General features: G+C 56.5%; 1 protein-coding gene across 1 annotated transcript in view; it reads left to right on the forward strand.

Moving 5' to 3' along the window:
- GARNL3 (GTPase activating Rap/RanGAP domain like 3) overlaps nt 1–24,007 on the forward strand; it is a 186,595-nt gene that overhangs the window by 150,559 nt on the left and 12,029 nt on the right. The window lies entirely within an intron of this gene.

Raw genomic sequence — 24,007 nt, forward strand, 5'->3', positions numbered from 1 at the left:
ATGCTCCGTGACCTGTGAAGAGGTCATTCCACAGGGAGCTGCCATTGTCTCCTCTATCTACTGGTGTCACATGATGCTGCAATGCTGTACAGATCACTTTACTGCACCAGACACAGGAAGTCTCAGCTTAGTTTTAGTTCCAGTGGTGAGAATGGGAACTGCAAGATCCCAGGATTATTTTTAATATAGATTAAAAAAAAATGGAAATTAGAATTTTTTTTTAAATAATTTTTTATTTTTAAAGATTTATGTTAAATTTAAGCACTTGCTATAAAGGGGTTTTCTGAATTTAAAATATTGGGGGAGATTTATCAAAGGGTGTAAAATTTAGACTGGTTGCTGTGGGCAGTTTGCACCAATCACAGCTCCTCTTTCCTTTCACCAGAGCTGGAAGCTGAGCTGTGATTGGTTGCTGTGGGAGCTGAGCTGTGATTGGTTGCTGTGAGAGCTGAGCTGTGATTGGTTGCTGTGGGAGCTGAGCTGTGATTGGTTGCTGTGAGAGCTGAGCTGTGATTGGTCGCAGTGAGAGCTGAGCTGTGATTGGTTGCTGTGAGAGCTGAGCTGTGATTGGTTGCTGTGATTGGTTGCTGTGAGAGCTGAGCTGTGATTGGCTGCCGTGAGAGCTGAGCTGTGATTGGTTGCTGTGAGAGCTGAGCTGTGATTGGCTGCCGTGAGAGCTGAGCTGTGATTGGTTGCTGTGGGAGCTGAGCTGTGATTGGTCGCTGTGGGAGCTGAGCTGTGATTGGTTGCTGTGGGAGCTGAGCTGTGATTGGCTGCCGTGAGAGCTGAGCTGTGATTGGTTGCTGTGGGAGCTGAGCTGTGATTGGTTGCGGTGGGAGCTGAGCTGTGATTGGTTGCTGTGAGAGCTGAGCTGTGATTGGTTGCTGTGAGAGCTGAGCTGTGATTGGTTGCTGTGGGAGCTGAGCTGGGATTGGTTGCTGTGGGAGCTGAGCTGTGATTGGTTGCTGTGGGAGCTGAGCTGTGATTGGTTGCTGTGAGAGCTGAGCTGTGATTGGTTGCTGTGTGAGAGGAGCTGTGATTGGTTGCGGTGGGAGCTGAGCTGTGATTGGTTGCTGTGGGAGCTGAGCTGGGATTGGTTGCTGTGGGAGCTGAGCTGTGATTGGTTGCTGTGGGAGCTGAGCTGTGATTGGTTGCTGTGGGAGCTGAGCTGTGATTGGCTGCTGTGGGAGCTGAGCTGTGATTGGTTGCTGTGGGAGCTGAGCTGTGATTGGTTGCTGTGGGAGCTGAGCTGTGATTGGTTGCTGTGAGAGCTGAGCTGTGATTGGTTGCTGTGGGAGCTGAGCTGTGATTGGTTGCTGTGGGAGGTGAGCTGTGATTGGTTGCTGTGGGAGCTGAGCTGTGATTGGTTGCTGTGGGAGCTGAGCTGTGATTGGTTGCTGTGGACAGTTTGCACCAGTCTAAATTTTACCCCCTTTGATAAATCTCCCTCATTGTTCCCTTTCCACAAAGTATGGGACAAGCTGTATTAAAGGGACCGTGTGGTCAGAAAATGACCACTGATACATATGGATACGGCGCCTAGCGACAGAGGAAGGACCCGTACATTAAGCACACACACAGGCCGCACATACAGCGCACACACAGGCCGCACATACAGCGCACACACAGGCCGCACATACAGCGCACACAGGCCGCACATACAGCGCACACACAGGCCGCACATACAGCGCACACAGGCCGCACATACAGCGCACACACAGGCCGCACATACAGCGCACACACAGGCCGCACATACAGCGCACACACAGGCCGCACATACAGCGCACACACAGGCCGCACATACAGCGCACACACAGGCCGCACATACAGCGCACACACAGGCCGCACATACAGCGCACACACAGGCCGCACATACAGCGCACACACAGGCCGCACACACAGCGCACACAGGCCGCACATACAGCGCACACACAGGCCGCACATACAGCGCACACACAGGCCGCACATACAGCGCACACAGGCCGCACATACAGCGCACACACAGGCCGCACATACAGCGCACACACAGGCCGCACATACAGCGCACACAGGCCGCACATACAGCGCACTTACAGGCCGCACATACAGCGCCACACAAGGCCGCACATACAGCGCACACACAGGCCCGCACACACCGCGCACACACAGGCCGCACATACAGCGCACACACAGGCCGCGCATACAGCGCACACACAGGCCGCACATACAGCGCACACACCAGGCCGCACATACAAGAGCACCACAGGCCGCACATACAGGGCACACACAGGTCAGCGCACCCACAGGCCGCACATACATCGCACACACAGGCCGCACATACAGCGCACACACAGGCCGCACACACACAGGCCGCACATACAGCGCACACACAGGCCGCACATACAGCGCACACACAGGCCGCACACACAGGCCGCGCGCACACAGGCCGCACATACAGCGCACACACAGGCCGCACATACAGCGCACACACAGGCCGCACACACAGGCCGCGCGCACACAGGCCGCACATACAGCGCACACACAGGCCGCACATACAGCGCACACAGGCCGCACACACAGGCCGCACATACAGCGCACACACAGGCCGCGCGCACACAGGCCGCACACACAGGCCGCACATACAGCGCACACACAGGCCGCACATACAGCGCACACACAGGCCGCACATACAGCGCACACACAGGCCGCGCGCACACAGGCCGCACACACAGGCCGCACATACAGCGCACACACAGGCCGCACATACAGCGCACACACAGGCCGCACATACAGCGCACACACAGGCCGCACATACAGCGCACACACAGGCCGCACATACAGCGCACACACAGGCCGCACATACAGAGCACACAGGCCGCACATACAGCGCACACACAGGCCGCACACACACAGGCCGCACATACAGCGCACACACAGGCCGCACATACAGCGCACACAGGCCGCACATACAGCGCACACACAGGCCGCGCACACACAGGCCGCCCACACAGCACACACAGGCCGCACATACAGCGCACACACAGGCCGCACATACAGCGCACACACAGGCCGCACATACAGCGCACACACAGGCCGCACATACAGAGCACACACAGGCCGCGCACACAGGCCGCACATACAGCGCACACACAGGCTGCACATACAGCGCACACACAGGCTGCACATACAGCGCACACACAGGCCGCACATACAGCGCACACACAGGCCGCACATACAGCGCACACACAGGCCGCACATACAGCGCACACACAGGCCGCACATACAGCGCACACACAGGCCGCACATACAGCGCACACACAGGCCGCACACACACAGGCCGCACATACAGCGCACACACAGGCCGCACATACAGCGCACACACAGGCCGCACATACAGCGCACACACAGGCTGCACACACAGGCCGCACATACAGCGCACACACAGGCCGCACACACACAGGCCGCACATACAGCGCACACACAGGCCGCACATACAGAGCACACACAGGCCGCACATACAGCGCACACACAGGCCGCACATACAGCGCACACACAGGCCGCACACACACAGGCCGCACATACAGCGCACACACAGGCCGCGCACACAGGCCGCACATACAGCGCACACACAGGCCGCACACACACAGGCCGCACATACAGCGCACACACAGGCCGCACATACAGAGCACACACAGGCCGCACACACACAGGCCGCACATACAGCGCACACACAGGCCGCGCACACAGGCCGCACATACAGCGCACACACAGGCCGCACATACAGCGCACACACAGGCCGCACATACAGCACACACAGGCCGCACATACAGCGCACACACAGGCCGCACATACAGCGCACACACAGGCCGCACATACAGCGCACACAGGCCGCACATACAGCGCACACACAGGCCGCACACACACAGGCCGCACATACAGCGCACACACAGGCCGCGCACACAGGCCGCACATACAGCGCACACACAGGCCGCACATACAGCGCACACACAGGCCGCACATACAGCACACACAGGCCGCACATACAGCGCACACACAGGCCGCACATACAGCGCACACACAGGCCGCACATACAGCGCACACAGGCCGCACATACAGCGCACACACAGGCCGCGCACACACAGGCCGCCCACACAGCACACACAGGCCGCACATACAGAGCACACACAGGCCGCACATACAGCGCACACACAGGCCGCACATACAGCGCACACAGGCCGCACATACAGCGCACACACAGGCCGCACATACAGCGCACACACAGGCCGCACATACAGCGCACACACAGGCCGCACATACAGCGCACACACAGGCCGCACATACAGCGCACACACAGGCCGCACATACAGCGCACACACAGGCCGCACATACAGCGCACACACAGGCCGCACATACAGCGCACACACAGGCCGCACATACAGCGCACACACAGGCCGCACATACAGCGCACACACAGGCCGCACATACAGCGCACACAGGCCGCACATACAGCGCACACACAGGCCGCACATACAGCGCACACAGGCCGCACATACAGCGCACACACAGGCCGCACATACAGCGCACACACAGGCCGCACATACAGCGCACACACAGGCCGCACAGACAGCGCACACACAGGCCGCACATACAGCGCACACACAGGCCGCACATACAGCGCACACACAGGCCGCACATACAGCGCACACACAGGCCGCACATACAGCGCACACACAGGCCGCACATACAGCGCACACACAGGCCGCACATACAGCGCACACACAGGCCGCACATACAGCGCACACACAGGCCGCACATACAGCGCACACACAGGCCGCACATACAGCGCACACAGGCCGCACATACAGCGCACACACAGGCCGCACATACAGCACACACAGGCCGCACATACAGCGCACACACAGGCCGCACATACAGCGCACACACAGGCCGCACATACAGCGCACACACAGGCCGCACATACAGCGCACACACAGGCCGCACATACAGCGCACACACAGTCCGCACATACAGCGCACACACACAGGCCGCACATACAGCACACACAGGCCGCACATACAGCGCACACAGGCCGCACATACAGCGCACACACACAGGCCGCACATACAGCACACACAGGCCGCACATACAGCGCACACAGGCCGCACATACAGCGCACACACAGGCCGCACATACAGCGCACACACAGGCCGCACATACAGCGCACACACAGGCCGCACATACAGCGCACACACAGGCCGCACATACAGCGCACACACAGGCCGCACATACAGCGCACACACAGGCCGCACATACAGCGCACACAGGCCGCACATACAGCGCACACACAGGCCGCACATACAGCGCACACACAGGCCGCACATACAGCGCACACACAGGCCGCACATACAGCGCACACACAGGCCGCACATACAGCGCACACACAGGCCGCACATACAGCGCACACACAGTCCGCACATACAGCGCACACACACAGGCCGCACATACAGCACACACAGGCCGCACATACAGCGCACACACAGGCCGCACATACAGCGCACACACAGGCCGCACATACAGCGCACACACAGGCCGCACATACAGCGCACACACAGGCCGCACATACAGCGCACACACAGGCCGCACATACAGCGCACACACAGGCCGCACATACAGCGCACACACAGGCCGCACATACAGCGCACACACAGGCCGCACATACAGCGCACACACAGGCCGCACATACAGCGCACACACAGGCCGCACATACAGCACACACACAGGCCGCACACACACAGGCCGCACATACAGCGCACACACAGGCCGCACATACAGAGCACACACAGGCCGCGCACACAGGCCGCACATACAGCGCACACACAGGCTGCACATACAGCGCACACACAGGCCGCACATACAGCGCACACACAGGCCGCACATACAGCGCACACACAGGCCGCACATACAGCGCACACACAGGCCGCACATACAGCGCACACACAGGCCGCACATACAGCGCACACACAGGCCGCACATACAGCGCACACACAGGCCGCACACACACAGGCCGCACATACAGCGCACACACAGGCCGCACATACAGCGCACACACAGGCCGCACATACAGCGCACACACAGGCTGCACACACAGGCCGCACACACACAGGCCGCACATACAGCGCACACACAGGCCGCACACACACAGGCCGCACATACAGCGCACACACAGGCCGCACACACACAGGCCGCACATACAGCGCACACACAGGCCGCACATACAGAGCACACACAGGCCGCACATACAGCGCACACACAGGCCGCACATACAGCGCACACACAGGCCGCACACACACAGGCCGCACATACAGCGCACACACAGGCCGCGCACACAGGCCGCACATACAGCGCACACACAGGCCGCACACACACAGGCCGCACATACAGCGCACACACAGGCCGCACATACAGAGCACACACAGGCCGCACACACACAGGCCGCACATACAGCGCACACACAGGCCGCGCACACAGGCCGCACATACAGCGCACACACAGGCCGCACATACAGCGCACACACAGGCCGCACATACAGCGCACACACAGGCCGCACATACAGCACACACAGGCCGCACATACAGCGCACACACAGGCCGCACATACAGCGCACACACAGGCCGCACATACAGCGCACACAGGCCGCACATACAGCGCACACACAGGCCGCACACACACAGGCCGCACATACAGCGCACACACAGGCCGCGCACACAGCCGCACATTACAGCGCACACACAGGCCGCAACATACAGCGCACACACAGGCCGCACATACAGCACACACAGGCCGCACATACAGCGCACACACAGGCCGCACATACAGCGCACACACAGGCCGCACATACAGCGCACACAGGCCGCACATACAGCGCACACACAGGCCGCGCACACACAGGCCGCCCACACAGCACACACAGGCCGCACATACAGAGCACACCCAGGCCGCAATTACAGCGCCACAAGGCCGCACATACAGCGCACACAGGCCGCAACCATACGCGCACACACAGCCGAATACAGAGCACACACAGGGCGACATACAGCGCACACACAGGCCGCACATACAGCGCACACACAGGCCGCACATACAGCGCACACAGGCCGCACATACAGCGCACACACACACAGGCCGCACATACAGCACACACAGCAGCGCACACAGGCACATACAGCGCACACACAGGCCGCACATACAGCGCACACACAGGCCGCACATACAGCACACACAGGCCGCACATACAGCGCACACACAGGCCGCACATACAGCGCACACACAGGCCGCACATACAGCGCACACAGGCCGCACATACAGCGCACACAGGCGCACACACAGGCCGCACATACAGCGCACACACAGGCCGCACATACAGCGCACACACAGGCCGCACATACAGCGCACACACATACAGCACATACAGCACACACAGGCCGCACATACAGCGCACACACAGGCCGCACATACAGCACACACAGGCCGCACATACAGCGCACACACAGGCCGCACATACAGCGCACACACAGGCCGCACATACAGCGCACACACAGGCCGCACATACAGCGCACACACAGGCCGCACATACAGCGCACACACAGGCCGCACATACAGCGCACACACAGGCCGCACATACAGCGCACACACAGGCCGCACATACAGCGCACACAGGCCGCACATACAGCGCACACACAGGCCGCACATACAGCGCACACACAGGCCGCACATACAGCGCACACAAGGCCGCACATACAGCGCACACACAGGCCGCACATACAGCGCACACACAGGCCGCACATACAGCGCACACACAGGCCGCACATACAGCGCACACACAGGCCGCACATACAGCGCACACACAGGCCGCACATACAGCGCACACACAGGCCGCACATACAGCGCACACACAGGCCGCACATACAGCGCACACAGGCCGCACATACAGCGCACACACAGGCCGCACATACAGCACACACAGGCCGCACATACAGCGCCACACAGGCCGCACATACAGCGCACACACAGGCCGCACATACAGCGCACACACAGGCCGCACATACAGCGCACACACAGGCCGCACATACAGCGCACACACAGGCCGCACATACAGCGCACACACAGGCCGCACATACAGCGCACACACAGGCCGCACATACAGCGCACACAGGCCGCACATACAGCGCACACACAGGCCGCACATACAGCACACACAGGCCGCACATACAGCGCACACACAGGCCGCACATACAGCGCACACACAGGCCGCACATACAGCGCACACACAGGCCGCACATACAGCGCACACACAGGCCGCACATACAGCGCACACACAGTCCGCACATACAGCGCACACACACAGGCCGCACATACAGCACACACAGGCCGCACATACAGCGCACACACAGGCCGCACATACAGCGCACACACAGGCCGCACAAACAGCGCACACACAGGCCGCACATACAGCGCACACACAGGCCGCACATACAGCGCACACACAGGCCGCACATACAGCGCACACACAGGCCGCACATACAGCGCACACACAGGCCGCACATACAGCGCACACACAGGCCGCACATACAGCGCACACACAGGCCGCACATACAGCGCACACACAGGCCGCACATACAGCGCACACAGGCCGCACATACAGCGCACACACAGGCCGCACACACACAGGCCGCACATACAGCGCACACACAGGCCGCGCACACAGGCCGCACATACAGCGCACACAGGCCGCACATACAGCGCACACACAGGCCGCACATACAGCACACACAGGCCGCACATACAGCGCACACACAGGCCGCACATACAGCGCACACACAGGCCGCACATACAGCGCACACAGGCCGCACATACAGCGCACACACAGGCCGCGCACACACAGGCCGCCCACACAGCACACACAGGCCGCACATACAGAGCACACACAGGCCGCACATACAGCGCACACACAGGCCGCACATACAGCGCACACAGGCCGCACATACAGCGCACACACAGGCCGCACATACAGCGCACACACAGGCCGCACATACAGCGCACACACAGGCCGCACATACAGCGCACACACAGGCCGCACATACAGCGCACACACAGGCCGCACATACAGCGCACACACAGGCCGCACATACAGCGCACACACAGGCCGCACATACAGCGCACACACAGGCCGCACATACAGCGCACACACAGCCCGCACACACAGCGCACACACAGGCCGCACATACAGCGCACACAGGCCGCACATACAGCGCACACACAGGCCGCACATACAGCGCACACACAGGCCGCACATACAGCGCACACAGGCCGCACAGACAGCGCACACACAGGCCGCACATACAGCGCACACACAGGCCGCACATACAGCGCACACACAGGCCGCACATACAGCGCACACACAGGCCGCACATACAGCGCACACACAGGCCGCACATACAGCGCACACACAGGCCGCACATACAGCGCACACACAGGCCGCACATACAGCGCACACACAGGCCGCACATACAGCGCACACACAGGCCGCACATACAGCGCACACACAGGCCGCACATACAGCGCACACACAGGCCGCACATACAGCGCACACAGGCCGCACATACAGCGCACACACAGGCCGCACATACAGCACACACAGGCCGCACATACAGCGCACACACAGGCCGCACATACAGCGCACACACAGGCCGCACATACAGCGCACACACAGGCCGCACATACAGCGCACACACAGGCCGCACATACAGCGCACACACAGGCCGCACATACAGCGCACACACAGTCCGCACATACAGCGCACACACACAGGCCGCACATACAGCGCACACAGGCCGCACATACAGCGCACACAGGCCGCACATACAGCGCACACACAGGCCGCACATACAGCGCACACACAGGCCGCACATACAGCGCACACACAGGCCGCACATACAGCGCACACACAGGCCGCACATACAGCGCACACACAGGCCGCGCATACAGCGCACACACAGGCCGCGCATACAGCGCACACAGGCCGCTTACACAGCACACACAGGCCGCACATACAGAGCACACAGGCCGCACATACAGCGCACACACAGGCCGCACATACAGCGCACACACAGGCCGCACACACACAGGCCGCACATACAGCGCACACACAGGCCGCACATACAGGCCGCACATACAGCGCACACACAGGCCGCACATACAGCGCACACACAGGCCGCACATACAGCGCACACACAGGCCGCACATACAGCACACACAGGCCGCACATACAGCGCACACACAGGCCGCACATACAGCGCACACACAGGCCGCACATACAGCGCACACAGGCCGCACATACAGCGCACACACAGGCCGCACATACAGCGCACACACAGGCCGCGCACACAGGCCGCACATACAGCGCACACACAGGCCGCACATACAGCGCACACACAGGCCGCACATACAGCGCACACACAGGCCGCACATACAGCGCACACACAGGCCGCACATACAGCGCACACAGGCCGCACATACAGCGCACACACAGGCCGCGCACACACAGGCCGCCCACACAGCACACACAGGCCGCACATACAGAGCACACACAGGCCGCACATACAGCGCACACACAGGCCGCACATACAGCGCACACACAGGCCGCACATACAGCGCACACACAGGCCGCACATACAGCGCACACACAGGCCGCACATACAGCGCACACACAGGCCGCACATACAGCGCACACACAGGCCGCACATACAGCGCACACACAGGCCGCACATACAGCGCACACACAGGCCGCACATACAGCGCACACACAGGCCGCACATACAGCGCACACACAGGCCGCACATACAGCGCACACACAGGCCGCACATACAGCGCACACACAGGCCGCACATACAGCGCACACACAGGCCGCACATACAGCGCACACACAGGCCGCACATACAGCGCACACACAGGCCGCACATACAGCGCACACAGGCCGCACATACAGCGCACACACAGGCCGCACATACAGCGCACACACAGGCCGCACATACAGCGCACACACAGGCCGCACATACAGCGCACAACACAAGGCCGCACAATACAAGCGCACACAGCCGCACATACAGCGCACAACACAGGCCAGCACATACATACAGCGCCAAACGGCCGAGGCCGCACATACAGCGCACACGACAAGGCCGCACATACAGCGCACACACAGGTCGCACATACCAGCGCACACACAGGCCGCACATACAGCGCACACACAGGCCGCACATACAGCTCACACACACAGGCCGCACATACAGCGCACACCAGGCCGCACATACAGCGCACACAGGCCGCACATACAGCGCAACACAGGCCGCACATACAGCGCACACACAGGCCGCACATACAGCGCACTTCAGGCCGCACATACAGCGCACACACAGGCCGCGCATACAGCGCACACACAGTCCGCGCATACAGCGCACACAGGCCGCTTACACAGCGCACACAGGCCGCACATACAGCGCACACACAGGCCGCACATACAGCGCACACACAGGCCGCACATACAGCGCACACACAGGCCGCACATACAGCGCACACACAGGCCGCACATACAGCGCACACACAGGCCGCACATACAGAGCACACAGGCCGCACATACAGCGCACACACAGGCCGCACACACACAGGCCGCCCACACAGCACACACTGGCCGCGCGCACACAGCACACACACACACACAGGCCGCCCACACAGCACACACAGGCCGCCCACACAGCACACACTGGCCGCGCGGACACAGCACACACACACAGGCCGCCCACACAGCACACACTGGCCGCGCGGACACAGCACACACACACAGGCCGCTTACACAGCACACACAGGCCGCGCACACACAGGCCGCCCACACAGCACACACAGGCCGCGCACACAGGACACACACACACACAGGCCGCCCACACAGCACACATAGGCCGCTTACACAGCACACACAGGCCGCGCGCACACAGCACACACACAGCACACATAGGCTGCCAAACAGGACACATAGGCCGCTTACACAGCACACACAGGCCGCTTACACAGCACACACAGGCCATGCACACAGCACACATAGGCCGCTTACACAGCACACACAGGCCATGCACACAGCACACATAGGCCGCTTACACAGCACACACAGGCCGCTTACACAGCACACACAGGCCGCTTACACAGCACACACAGGCCGCGCACACATAGGCCGCCCACACAGCACACAGAGGCCGCTTACACAGCACACACAGGCCGTGCACACACAGGCCGCCCACACAGCACACACAGGCCGCGCACACATAGGCCGCCCACACAGCACACACAGGCCGCGCACACACAGGCCGCCCACACAGCACACACAGGCCGCGCACACACAGGCCGCCCACACAGCACACACAGGCCGCCCACACAGCACACACAGGCCGCTTACACACAGGCCGCCCACACAGCACACAAAGGCCGCGCACACATAGGCCGCCCACACAGCACACACAGGCCGCGCACACAGCACACACAGGCCGCGCACACAGCACACACAGGCCGCGCACACACAGGCCGCGCACACAGCACACAAAGGCCGCGCACACACAGGCCGCCCACACAGGCCGCGCACACACAGGCCGCCCACACACAGGCCGCCCACACAGCACACACAGGCCGCGCACACACAGGCCGCGCACACACAGGCCGCCCACACAGCACACACAGGCCGCGCACACACAGGCCGCCCACACAGCACACACAGGCCGCGCACACACAGGCCGCCCACACAGCACACACAGGCCGCGCACACACAGGCCGCCCACACAGCACACACAGGCCGCCCACACAGCACACACAGGCCGCGCACACAGCACACACAGGCCGCGCACACACAGGCCGCCCACACAGCACACAAAGGCCGCGCACACATAGGCCGCCCACACAGCACACACAGGCCGCGCGCACACAGCACACACAGGCCGCGCACACAGCACACACACACACAGGCCGCCCACACAGCACACATAGGCCGCCCACACAGCACACACAGGCCGCGCACACACAGGCCGCCCACACAGCACACAAAGGCCGCGCACACACAGGCCGCGCACACACAGGCCGCCCACACAGCACACACAGGCCGCGCACACACAGGCCGCCCACACAGCACACACAGGCCGCGCACACAGCACACACAGGCCGCGCACACACAGGCCGCCCACACAGCACACACAGGCCGCCCACACAGCACACACAGGCCGCGCACACAGCACACACAGGCCGCGCACACACAGGCCGCCCACACAGCACACAAAGGCCGCGCACACATAGGCCGCCCACACAGCACACATAGGCCGCCCACACAGCACACACAGGCCGCGCGCACACAGCACACACAGGCCGCCCACACAGCACACACACACACAGGCCGCCCACACAGGCCGACAATAACAAGGCAGGCACATTACAGGAAAGCTACTCACTGGAGTCGGAAACATAAAGAGGTGAAAGCTGGCGATAATAACAGAGAAAATATAACAACCATGTGGGAGGGTAAAGGAGGAGGGAAGAGTAAGGAAACAAAGAGGAGGAGGAGGGGCGGGGGAGTAAATAGGTTAAGGGGCAGTAGTGGGACTATAAGGGTGGTATTACACGGGCCGATGGGGGCCCGATAATACCTGTAAACGAGCGCCGATCTGCTAGATCGTTGCTCGTTTACTGGGCCTATTCCACGGCCCGATAATCGTTTGACAAGAGCTGCAAGGACATCGTTACCAATGTCCTTGCAGCCCTTGCTAAACTGGCATACATTACCCATCCACGTTCCAGGGCTGCTCTTGCCGTCCGCTTCTCCCGGGGTCCCTCGCGCGCTCTAGCTTCACAGCGGCCTGTCAGCTGGTAGGCCGCTCAGCCAATCACAGGCCGAGGCTGACAGGCCTCTGTGAAGCTAGAGCGCGTGCGGGACCCCGGGAGAAGCAGACGGCAGGAGCAGCCCTGGAACGTGGATGGGTAATGTATATCGTTAGTCGCCGGCCACGCACCGCTATTACACGCAGCGGTGCGCGGTCGGCGCCCGACGAAAATAGGGTCTAACCTATATCAACGATCAGCCGATGATCGTTGTCATCGGCTGATCGTTGCATTTATTACACGGAGCGATAATCGTCCGAATCGGGCCAATTCGGCCGATTATCGTTCCGTGTAATAGTACCCTTAGTCTCTCTCAAAAGATTCAACCAAGGGGACCAGAGGGAGGTAGCGTTTCATGGGAGAGGTTGTGCCAACTACGGATCTCCTACAGTCGCCTTATGTCTTCTACCTCTTCTATCCACACGGGAGGAGGGTCGTCAGATCTCCAATACAGAGGGATCATCACTGTAGCATCATTTACCTCATCTCCATCATAAGTAATCTGGGGGGATACCATGATCCAATAAGAAGGTTGCTGTCCTGTACCACCTGGAGAAAAATTTACATGAGGACTCATGGGAACAGACACAAAGCGAGAAGCCAATGGGATGGGTGGAGATAAACCTAATCTGTTCTACTGTAAAGGAGATCTGCAGCTCTCACGCCTGGAGGCACCATGGTCTAAATCCCTCCGAGGGGAAGAGAAGAGGAGCATCGATTCTGGAAATCGGTCTCTTCGGGGCAGTGCAAAACAAAACAAATGTTTCCAACCAATTGGTGGTCCACAACTGACTAATGGATCTGGTAAAGAAGCAACACGCATGGAGAACATGCTGAGGCCGGAAGTGTCTGGTAGGAAGGAGGCCTTCTACACTCACTGGCCACTTTATTAGGTACACCTGTCCAACTGCACGTTACCACTTAATTTCTAATCAGCCAATCACATGGCGGCAACTCAGTGCATTTAGGCATGTAGACATGGTCAAGACAATCTCCTGCAGTTCAAACCGAGCATCAGTATGGGGAAGAAAGGTGATGTGAGGCCTTTGAACGTGGCATGGTTGTTGGTGCCAGAAGGGCTGGTCTGAGTATTTCAGAAACTGCTGATCTACTGGGATTTTCACGCACAACCATCTCTAGGGTTTACAGAGAACGGTCCGAAAAAGAAAAACCATCCAGTGAGCGGCCGTTCTGTGGGCGGAAATGCCTTGTTGGTGCCAGAGGTCAGAGGAGAATGGGCAGACTGGTTCCAGCTGATAGAAAGGCAACAGTGACTCAAATAGCCAACCGTTACAGCCAAGGTAGGCAGAAGAGCATCTCTGAACGCACAGTACGGCCAACTCTGAGGCAGATGGGCTACAGCAGCAGAAGACCACACCGGGGGCCACTCCGCTCAGCTAAGAACAGGAAACTGAGGCTACAATTTGCACAAGCTCATCGAAATTGGACAGTAGAAGATTGGAAAACGTTGCCTGGTCTGATGAGTCTCGATTTCTGCTGCGACATTCGGATGGTAGGGTCAGAATTTGGCGTCAACAACATGAAAGCATGGATCCATCCTGCCTTGTATCAACGGTTCAGGCTGGTGGTGGTGGTGTCATGGTGTGGGGAATATTTTCTTGGCACTCTTTGGGCCCCTTGGTACCAATTGAGCATGGTTGCAACGCCACAGCCTACCTGAGTATTGTTGCTGACTATGTCCATCCCTTTATGACCACAATGGACCCAACATCTGATGGCGACTTTCAGCAGGATAATGCGCCATGTCATAAAGCTAGAATCATCTCAGACTGGTTTCTTGAACATGACAATGAGGTCACTGTACTCCAATGGCCTCCACAGTCACCAGATCTCAATCCAATAGAGCATCTTTGGGATGTGGTGGAACGGGAGATTGGCATCATGGATGTGCAGCCGACAAATCTGCGGCAACTGTGTGATGTCATCATGTCACTATGGACCAAAATCTCTGAGGAAGCTTCCAGCACCTTGTTGTATCTATGCCACCAAGGATTGGGGCAGTTCTGAAGGCAAAAGGGGGTCCGACCCGTTACTAGCATGGTCTACCTAATAAAGTGGCCGCTGAGTGTATATACCGTGGTACATTGAGGAGATCCCTGAGGTGAAGGTGTGATAAATGGTACCAAAGGGGTAGGAAGAGAACAGGCAATTTATTTATAAAGGGCTGGCAACAGATGGAGGGGGGTAATAGGGGAGGCAGTGGAAAAGGCACTGTCCCGACTAGACCTATCTTTCAGCACTGATAGAGTAGCCACAAGAAGAGGACATTGATGTAAAGGAGAGGTGTTTAATAGGGATGGGTACCAGAGCAGTATTCATGGGATGGGGATAGTAAGGATAATTCCATATCTACATGGGGGGCTTATCGGAGGATGGTACCCTAACCAGTGAGAGCCATCTGACCAAGTAGGAGGCTTCGTAGTATGTCCTGCGTTTTGGTAGGGAGAAACCACCATGGTGTTTAGAAAGGATTAACTTGCTATAAGCTATTCATGGTCTGTTCTAAAACCATAAGAATCGCGTGAAGACTCGCTCAACAGCCTTAAAAAATGCTTAGGGATATGAATGGTATCAGATAGAGGAACGGAGGCAGTATATAGGATTTCAGGTCATTTCTCCTCCCGACCCAGGACATAAAAGTTAACAAAGTTTACAAGTTTACAAAGTGAGTAGTTGTTTTTGCTTATAAGGGGGCAAGTTAGCTTTAAGTAGATTAGAGGGGTTAGGGGGTAGGTGGATGCCAAGAAGGGTCAGGGGGTAGGTGGATTCCAAGAAGGGTCAGGGGGTCGGTGGATGCCAAGAAGGGTCAGGGGGTAGGTGAATGCCAAGAAGGGTCAGGGGGTAGGTGGATGCCAAGAAGGGTCAGGGGATAGGTGGATGCCAAGAAGGGTCAGGGGGTAGGTGGATGCCAAGAAGGGTCAGGAGGTAGGTGGATGCCAAGAAGGGTCAGGGGGTAGGTGGATAGCAAGAAGGGTAAGGGGGTAGGTGGATGCCAAGAAGGGTCAGGGGGTAGGTGGATGCCAAGAAGGGTCAGGGGGTAGGTGGATGCCAAGAAGGGTCAGGAGGTAGGTGGATGCCAAGAAGGGTCGGGGGTAGGTGGATGCCAAGAAGGGTCAGGGGGTAGGTGGATGCCAAGAAGGGTCAGGAGGTAGGTGGATGCCAAGAAGGGTCGGGGGTAGGTGGATGCCAAGAAGGGTCAGGGGGTAGGTGGATGCCAAGAAGGGTCAGGAGGTAGGTGGATGCCAAGAAGGGTCGGGGGTAGGTGGATGCCAAGAAGGGTCAGGGGGTAGGTGGATGCCAAGAAGGGTCAGGAGGTAGGTGGATGCCAAGAAGGGTCGGGGGTAGGTGGATGCCAAGAAGGGTCAGGGGGTAGGTGGATGCCAAGAAGGGTCAGGAGGTAGGTGGATGCCAAGAAGGGTCGGGGGTAGGTGGATGCCAAGAAGGGTCAGGGGGAAGGTGGGTATACCAAGTTTTAGTAGAGTGTGTTTCATATATAGCCAATTAACTAAAATCAAATGCCTTCTCGACATCAGTACCGAGGAGGACTAGAGGGGTTTAAGAGGACCTGGCAAAGTGTGTGGCAGCTATCACCCTGCTGGTGTTGTGTTTGCCCTCAAGGCTGGGAACAAATCCCACTTGCTCATCAGCAATGGAAGAAAAGCATTCAGTCTGGTTGCCAATATCTTGGCCCACCACTTGGTATCTGTATTGAGTAGCGATATAGGGCCCTTCCCTCTTTGGGAATAATCGTGATGTGGGCTTCCAAGGCTTGGGTGAGGAGGGGGCATCGGGCAGGAGGGAATTACATAGGGAGGTTAATCTAGGAAGAAGAGTTTCTTTGAATTTCTTATAATAAAGGATAGGAAATCCATCTGGGCCTGGGTCTTTCCCAGAAGGGATTGAGGTCAGTACCTTCTCCACAGGTGGTTATGGGGGCTAAAAGAGAATCTTGCAGGGGCGGGGACAGAGAGGCTAAGGCAATAGAATTAAGAAAAGAATCTATAAGAGACATATGTTCCACTTGTTCGGATGGGGAGAGAGATGGTGGTAAATTATACAGAGAAGCTTAAGCTATTTCCTGTCACTTGCCTAGACGAGACACAGAATCAGAGCGTATGGTGTTATTATGCGACTCTCAGCAAGAAAGAGGCGAGCTTTGTGAACTTATCACCCTGATGATAGAGTTGTCTCTTAGGATCTTAGGAAGGCTCGAGCAGTTTTCCGCAGACCAGTGAGGTCTTGTAACGTCTGAGCTCCTCTAGATTTCTTATGAAGAGGCTCTAAAGTAGAAAGTTGGGTTAAAGGAGAATTGAGGAGGTTTGATCGGGGCTGCCCGGACGATCTAGCGCCCCCCCTTGGACTTACCCGCTCACTGCCGACACGTGGAATAGCTGACAGCGCTCGTTTGCTCCTCTAGTCGGCCCGTGGAAAGGGTGCATGACACCTTGGGGGGGGGGGGGGGGGTAAGGAGCCATAAGTCTAGTACAACTGTCGGCAACAGCGACACCAGGAGAGTAATAGGAAGGCAATGCGAGAGAAACCAAAACATGCAGCAGAGCCACCAACTACTGAAAAGGCACTGAGAGGTAATAACAGGCAGACACACTCAAAGAGACCAGCTGGTCAAGCTGGTGGGAAATAACTGCAGAGCCTCCTAGCAGGGTTTCAGCCGTCCCCTAGGTTGCGGCGATCCATCTTCTGGCATGGGGACTTTGCCGAACCCAGGGACCTGGTCCATTAAGACAAAGGCGGTAGGATCGATAATGATGGGACTGGAAGCCATGATGGGATGGCAATGGGCTCAATTTCTAATTTGCCCCAGACGGTTACCAAGTCTGCTGGAGTGCCAACAGTGAGCATCTTACCACTTTTCATGATGCCTAGTCCAAACAGATAAAGCCACTGAAAAGGGTTTCAGGTGTCTATGCTTACTGAGCGTGGAGGAGGCTATGTCATAAAAAATTTGGTAGTCACACCCTTTCAGGGTCAGGGGCGTCTTATCTCGTGCAGCTTTTAGGATGGCAGCAGCATCTGTGTTGACGAGCAGGGCGCATACAACATCATGAGAAAATGGAGGCAGCGAGCTTCAGAAGCGCCTTGTGTACGATTCTGGGATACCACGGAGTGGGATGTTCTTTCTCTAGTTCCGGTTCTCCTGGTCTTCAATGGCCAGGATGGCATTGTTAAGGCTAGCACCAGATGAGTTGAGGCACTTCACCATAGCTGAGCTGTGACGCACTGTCAGCCTGCTAAAGCCAATGTGCTGCACATCAGTACGGAGATCCGACAGTTCCCGACAGATGGGTGCCATTAAACTCTTCATAAATCCTTTAGAGACAGGGCCGGTGTCTGCATCTTCTCCAGGCATGGAGAAGTCGGCTGTGCTCTCATTGTCAGAATCGCGCCGCAGCACGGGCTGTTATTTCCCTGTTGGCGCCATCTTGAATCCGGTTGGGACCAGAGAGGCTGATCTTTTATGGAGGAATTTCTCCATGTCGGGCTGTGAATTGCGCAAATGAGGAGTCATGGCAGCTTCTCTGTCCTTCTCTCTGGTGGACTGTCTCATTCTGGACAAAAAGGTTCCTCAAAAAGCAGGTAATCCCCATATCTGACAGAGGAGCACAGGGAGCCGCGTGCTACTCCATATGCAGCTAGGCTCCAACGCCCCTATATTCTTTATATTTCTTCATATTATGCTGCCTAAATTCTACCCTAATTCCCAAAACCCCAACACCCAACACCATCCCAAATTGTGCGTACCAGTCTGTGTACCTCTCTGCATACCACCCTGCCACAAATCAGCCTCCAGGAACTCAAATAACAAATTATACCGCAGACAAGCAGTCCTCATAAGTTCTCTCGCTACTAAAGATTCATTATATCTCCTAATCTGTAGGAGTTTCATACTTAGAAAGTAATACCATAAGTTCGGCACAGACAACCCTCCCCTTTCCTCAGGCTCCATCATTACCATATATTTAGACCTGGCCCTCCCCCTCCCCAAATCAGTCTATTCAGCAGACCCCCCATTTCACGAAAAATAGGATGAGTTCTTACCGGTGGTTTCTAGGAATCCTCCATGACAGCACCACAGGAGGTCGACTTCTCTTCCTAAAGGGACAGGAAACAGAAGCAGAGAGGTTAAAAATCCCCTCCCCATCCCATATTGCAGTGTATTATAAATGACCGTTACACAGAGACAGAGACAAGGGAGGGTATATCCATGCTGTCATGGAGGATTCCTAGAGTAAGAACTCATTCTATTTTCCCCAGTCATCCTCCATGACAGCACCACTGGAGAAGTACCAAGTTACCACTTCAGGACGGGACCACAGCTTGGAGAACCTTTCTAGCGAAGGCGAGATCCTTCACCGATAGATTATCTAACCTATAGTGCTTAGTGAAGGTATGTGATGAGGACCAGGTGACAGCTCTGCAAATCTGCTCAATGGTAGCATCAGCCCTGGAACTTTGTAGTTCTGCTGAGAGGCAAAAAATACACTTTCGGAGAACCCCATCTGTTGACCAGGCGCTGGAACACACTTGTGCTCAAGGATGATTCTCCTGGGGACAGGTCCTGACAACTGAGATGGACATCTGTCAAGTCAAGTAGTTTCCCCAAAAAGACCTTCTGGGATGATGGTACGAAGTCCAACTTCTGGAGGTTGATGACCCAACCTAACTTTTTTTTTTTTTGTAAATCGATTTTTATTATTTTCAGAATTTGTTCATCCACAAAACATGATGGAAGGAACACCCCACCTTAGATTTCCAAAGAATTCAGAAATTAATGCCCGAATATTGGTCACAAGTGCCTGAATAGCATATTGAGGAATCGGCTTAGGGTACAAACACACACAGCGTATACGCAGCAGATACGCAGCAGATCTGATGGTGTGTTCAGTTATTTAGATCTATTCTGCTGCGGTGTGTGTGTTTATACCCTTAAACTTGAAGTCCTGAACAGAAACAGAACACAAAACTTAACCTTTGCCCCCCCCCCCCCCCCCGCCCCCCCCCCCATCCATGCTCACGGTCTCTCAGGCCTTGTGGCTCACTGCTGGGAGAAAAACCTTTCAAGAGAAGTAAGATTTTAAAATTTTCCTAATGTCCCTGCCACATGTTTAGCCAAGTACCACTTGGTGTCTCTAAAGTGTAATACTACCTGTCTTATCTCTACATCTCAAGAAAGTGCAAATAAAAGTTTTTGCCATTTTTTTAAAGAACCCCTTTGTGGATTTTTCCTTAGTACGGATCGCCTCCAACTGGTGGTGGAACATATATTTCTTAACCTGGCCCACAACATCATCTGTTGAAGGCTTATGGGAAACCAGCCAGTTAGCTAAAAGACATCTTTTTGCTACTAATATGAAGATGTGTGCGTTAGGAGGGTCAGCTGGTCATCAGACTGGGGAATATGTAGCACTAGGAATGCTGGGTCCAAAGAGATCTGGATAAGCAATTTGGAAAGCAAAAGATTTTTTACCCGTACCCAAAAGTGCCTAACTAAAGGGCATGGTACCAACCCATGTAGTAGGTCTTTCCCCTTAGTGTCGCAATTAGGACAATTTTTTATCCGGTCAGGGCGGGAGAGTAAATCCGTACGTAGCGTGGAGTATCAACCGAAACAGAGTCTCTCTCCAGAACTCGCTGACTATTGCTTTCCAGAATGCTGCCAACCCATCCAAGATAGGTTTCGTCAGATCTTCTTTGCCCAACTTAGTCTCCCAGTACTTAAATATGCCCTATGTGAAAGGTTTAGAGGATTGGCCGCAGAGCACTTGGTAGATATAAGATAAAGAGTGAAATGAAGATGAATCTCATCCAGGACACCCACCACTTTACGAAGGTTGATGATCACTGCTGATCTACCCTGCACAAACCCCACTTGAGTATGGGAGATAATATGGGGAAGGATCAGAGCCAAGCGGTCCGCCATAATCTTAGATACTATTTTGAGGTGTACATTGAGCAGTGATATCGGGTGGTAGCCCCCCGGGACTGTAAGATCCTTTCCTAGTTTCAGGAGGACTTTGATTACTGTCGTATTCAGATCAGCGGAAACAGGGGACCCTTGTAAGTAGGTATTATATAGGGCCTGAAGGGCAGGACCAACCTCCTGTCCTAACAATTTGTAAAAATCCCTGGTATATACACATCTGGACCCGGTGCTTTGTTCAGTTTTAACCCCTTGATGACATCTTGGGTTAAAGATGGTAAAGCCGCCTACTCCAACCAATCTTTGACTGGTGGGGGTTAAAGGGACCCCTCTGAATAGTTTCTCATAAAAAGATCTTAACCGCTAAACCAGTGATTTTCAACCTTTTTTGAGCCGCGGAACACTTTTTATACTTAAAAAATCCCGGGGCACACCACCAACCAAAATGGCACAAAATGACACTAAAACAGGACATATTATACATATAGTTAATAATATAGATTCTAAATGTATTTATACTCACTCAGTGTGAAACCTGGGCCTGTTTTCTTCTCTCCACCATACTTCTCTCCCCAATGCTTCTCTCCACCATACTTCTCCCCTCTGCTTCTCTCCTGTGCTTCTCTCCACCATACTTCTCCCCCCTACTTCTCTCCTGTGCTTCTCTCCCCAATGCTTCTCTCCCCTGCTTCTCTCCTGTGCTTCTCTCCCCAATGCTTCTCTCCACCATACTTCTCCCCCCTACTTCTCTCCTGTGCTTCTCTCCCCAATGCTTCTCTCCCCTGCTTCTCTCCTGTGCTTCTCTCCCCAATGCTTCTCTCCACCATACTTCTCCCCCCTACTTCTCTCCTGTGCTTCTCTCCCCAATGCTTCTCTCCCCTGCTTCTCTCCTGTGCTTCTCTCCCCAATGCTTCTCTCCACCATACTTCTCCCCCCTACTTCTCTCCTGTGCTTCTCTCCCCAATGCTTCTCTCCTGTGCTTCTCTCCCCAATGCTTCTCTCCACCATACTTCTCTCCCCCCTATTTCTCTTCTGTGCTTCTCTCCACCATACTTCTCTCCTGTGCTTCTCTCCACCAAACTTCTCTCCCCCCCTGCTTCTCTCCGCTGTTTCTCTCCCTCATCCCCATGTTTCTCTCCCCCCTGCTTCTCTCCCCTGTTTCTCCCCCATCCCCATGTTTCTATCCCCCATGCTTCTCTCCCTGTCTCTCCCCCCGTTTCTCCCCCATGCTTCTCTCCCCCATCCCCATGTTTCTCTCCCCCATGCTTCTCTCCCCCATCCCCATGTTTCTCTCCCCCCTGCTTCTCTCCCGTTTCTCCCCCATCCCCATGTTTCTCTCCCCCATCCCCATGTTTCTATCCCCCATGCTTCTCTCCCTGTCTCTCCCCCCCGTTTCTCCCCCATGCTTCTCTCCCCCATCCCCATGTTTCTCTCCCCCATTGTTTTCTCCTGTTTCTCTCCCCCATCCCCAGGTTTCTCTCCCCCCTTTCCTCCTCACCTCCTCCGAAATGGTCGCCGCTGCTGTCCGCCTCACCTACTGGCCGCCCGTAGGGCCCGGACGTGCTCCTCCAATCAGTGGTCTCCGCTGATTGGATAGGAGGAGCACATCCGGGCGCTACAGACAGCCAGTAGGTGAGGCGGACAGCAGCAGCTGGGCGATCTGCAGGGGCACCATAGTTTGGGGAACTTTCCCCGCGGCACACCCGACCATGTGTCGCGGCACATTAGTTGAAAATCACTGCCCTAAACGACCCCGGGCATAAATGTACGCCCTGGCATCGTTAAAGGTGTTGAGAGGGGGGCCGCGCGGTGACCTTGCTCTTAACCGCTGCAATCCCGGGTGCTATATGCAGGTCCGACCGCCGTGCCTGCTAATTAGCCATTTAGATGCAGCTGTCAAAGTTGACAAGTGCATCTAAATGGCTGTTTTCCTGGTACCTGGTGGTCTGGGGGGGGATCCCCACCCCCCGCAACCGCAGAGGAGCGGTCCCTCCATCTGAGCCAGCCGGGTGTCTGTGCCATCCCGGCTTGGCAATCTACTGCTCTCGGCTGCAATAGAACACAGTCCTCATGGATCTATGCAGTATTTCTATACTGCATAGA

Source organism: Dendropsophus ebraccatus, chromosome 10 (assembly GCF_027789765.1).
Source record: "Dendropsophus ebraccatus isolate aDenEbr1 chromosome 10, aDenEbr1.pat, whole genome shotgun sequence".
Lineage (NCBI taxonomy): Eukaryota > Metazoa > Chordata > Amphibia > Anura > Hylidae > Dendropsophus > Dendropsophus ebraccatus.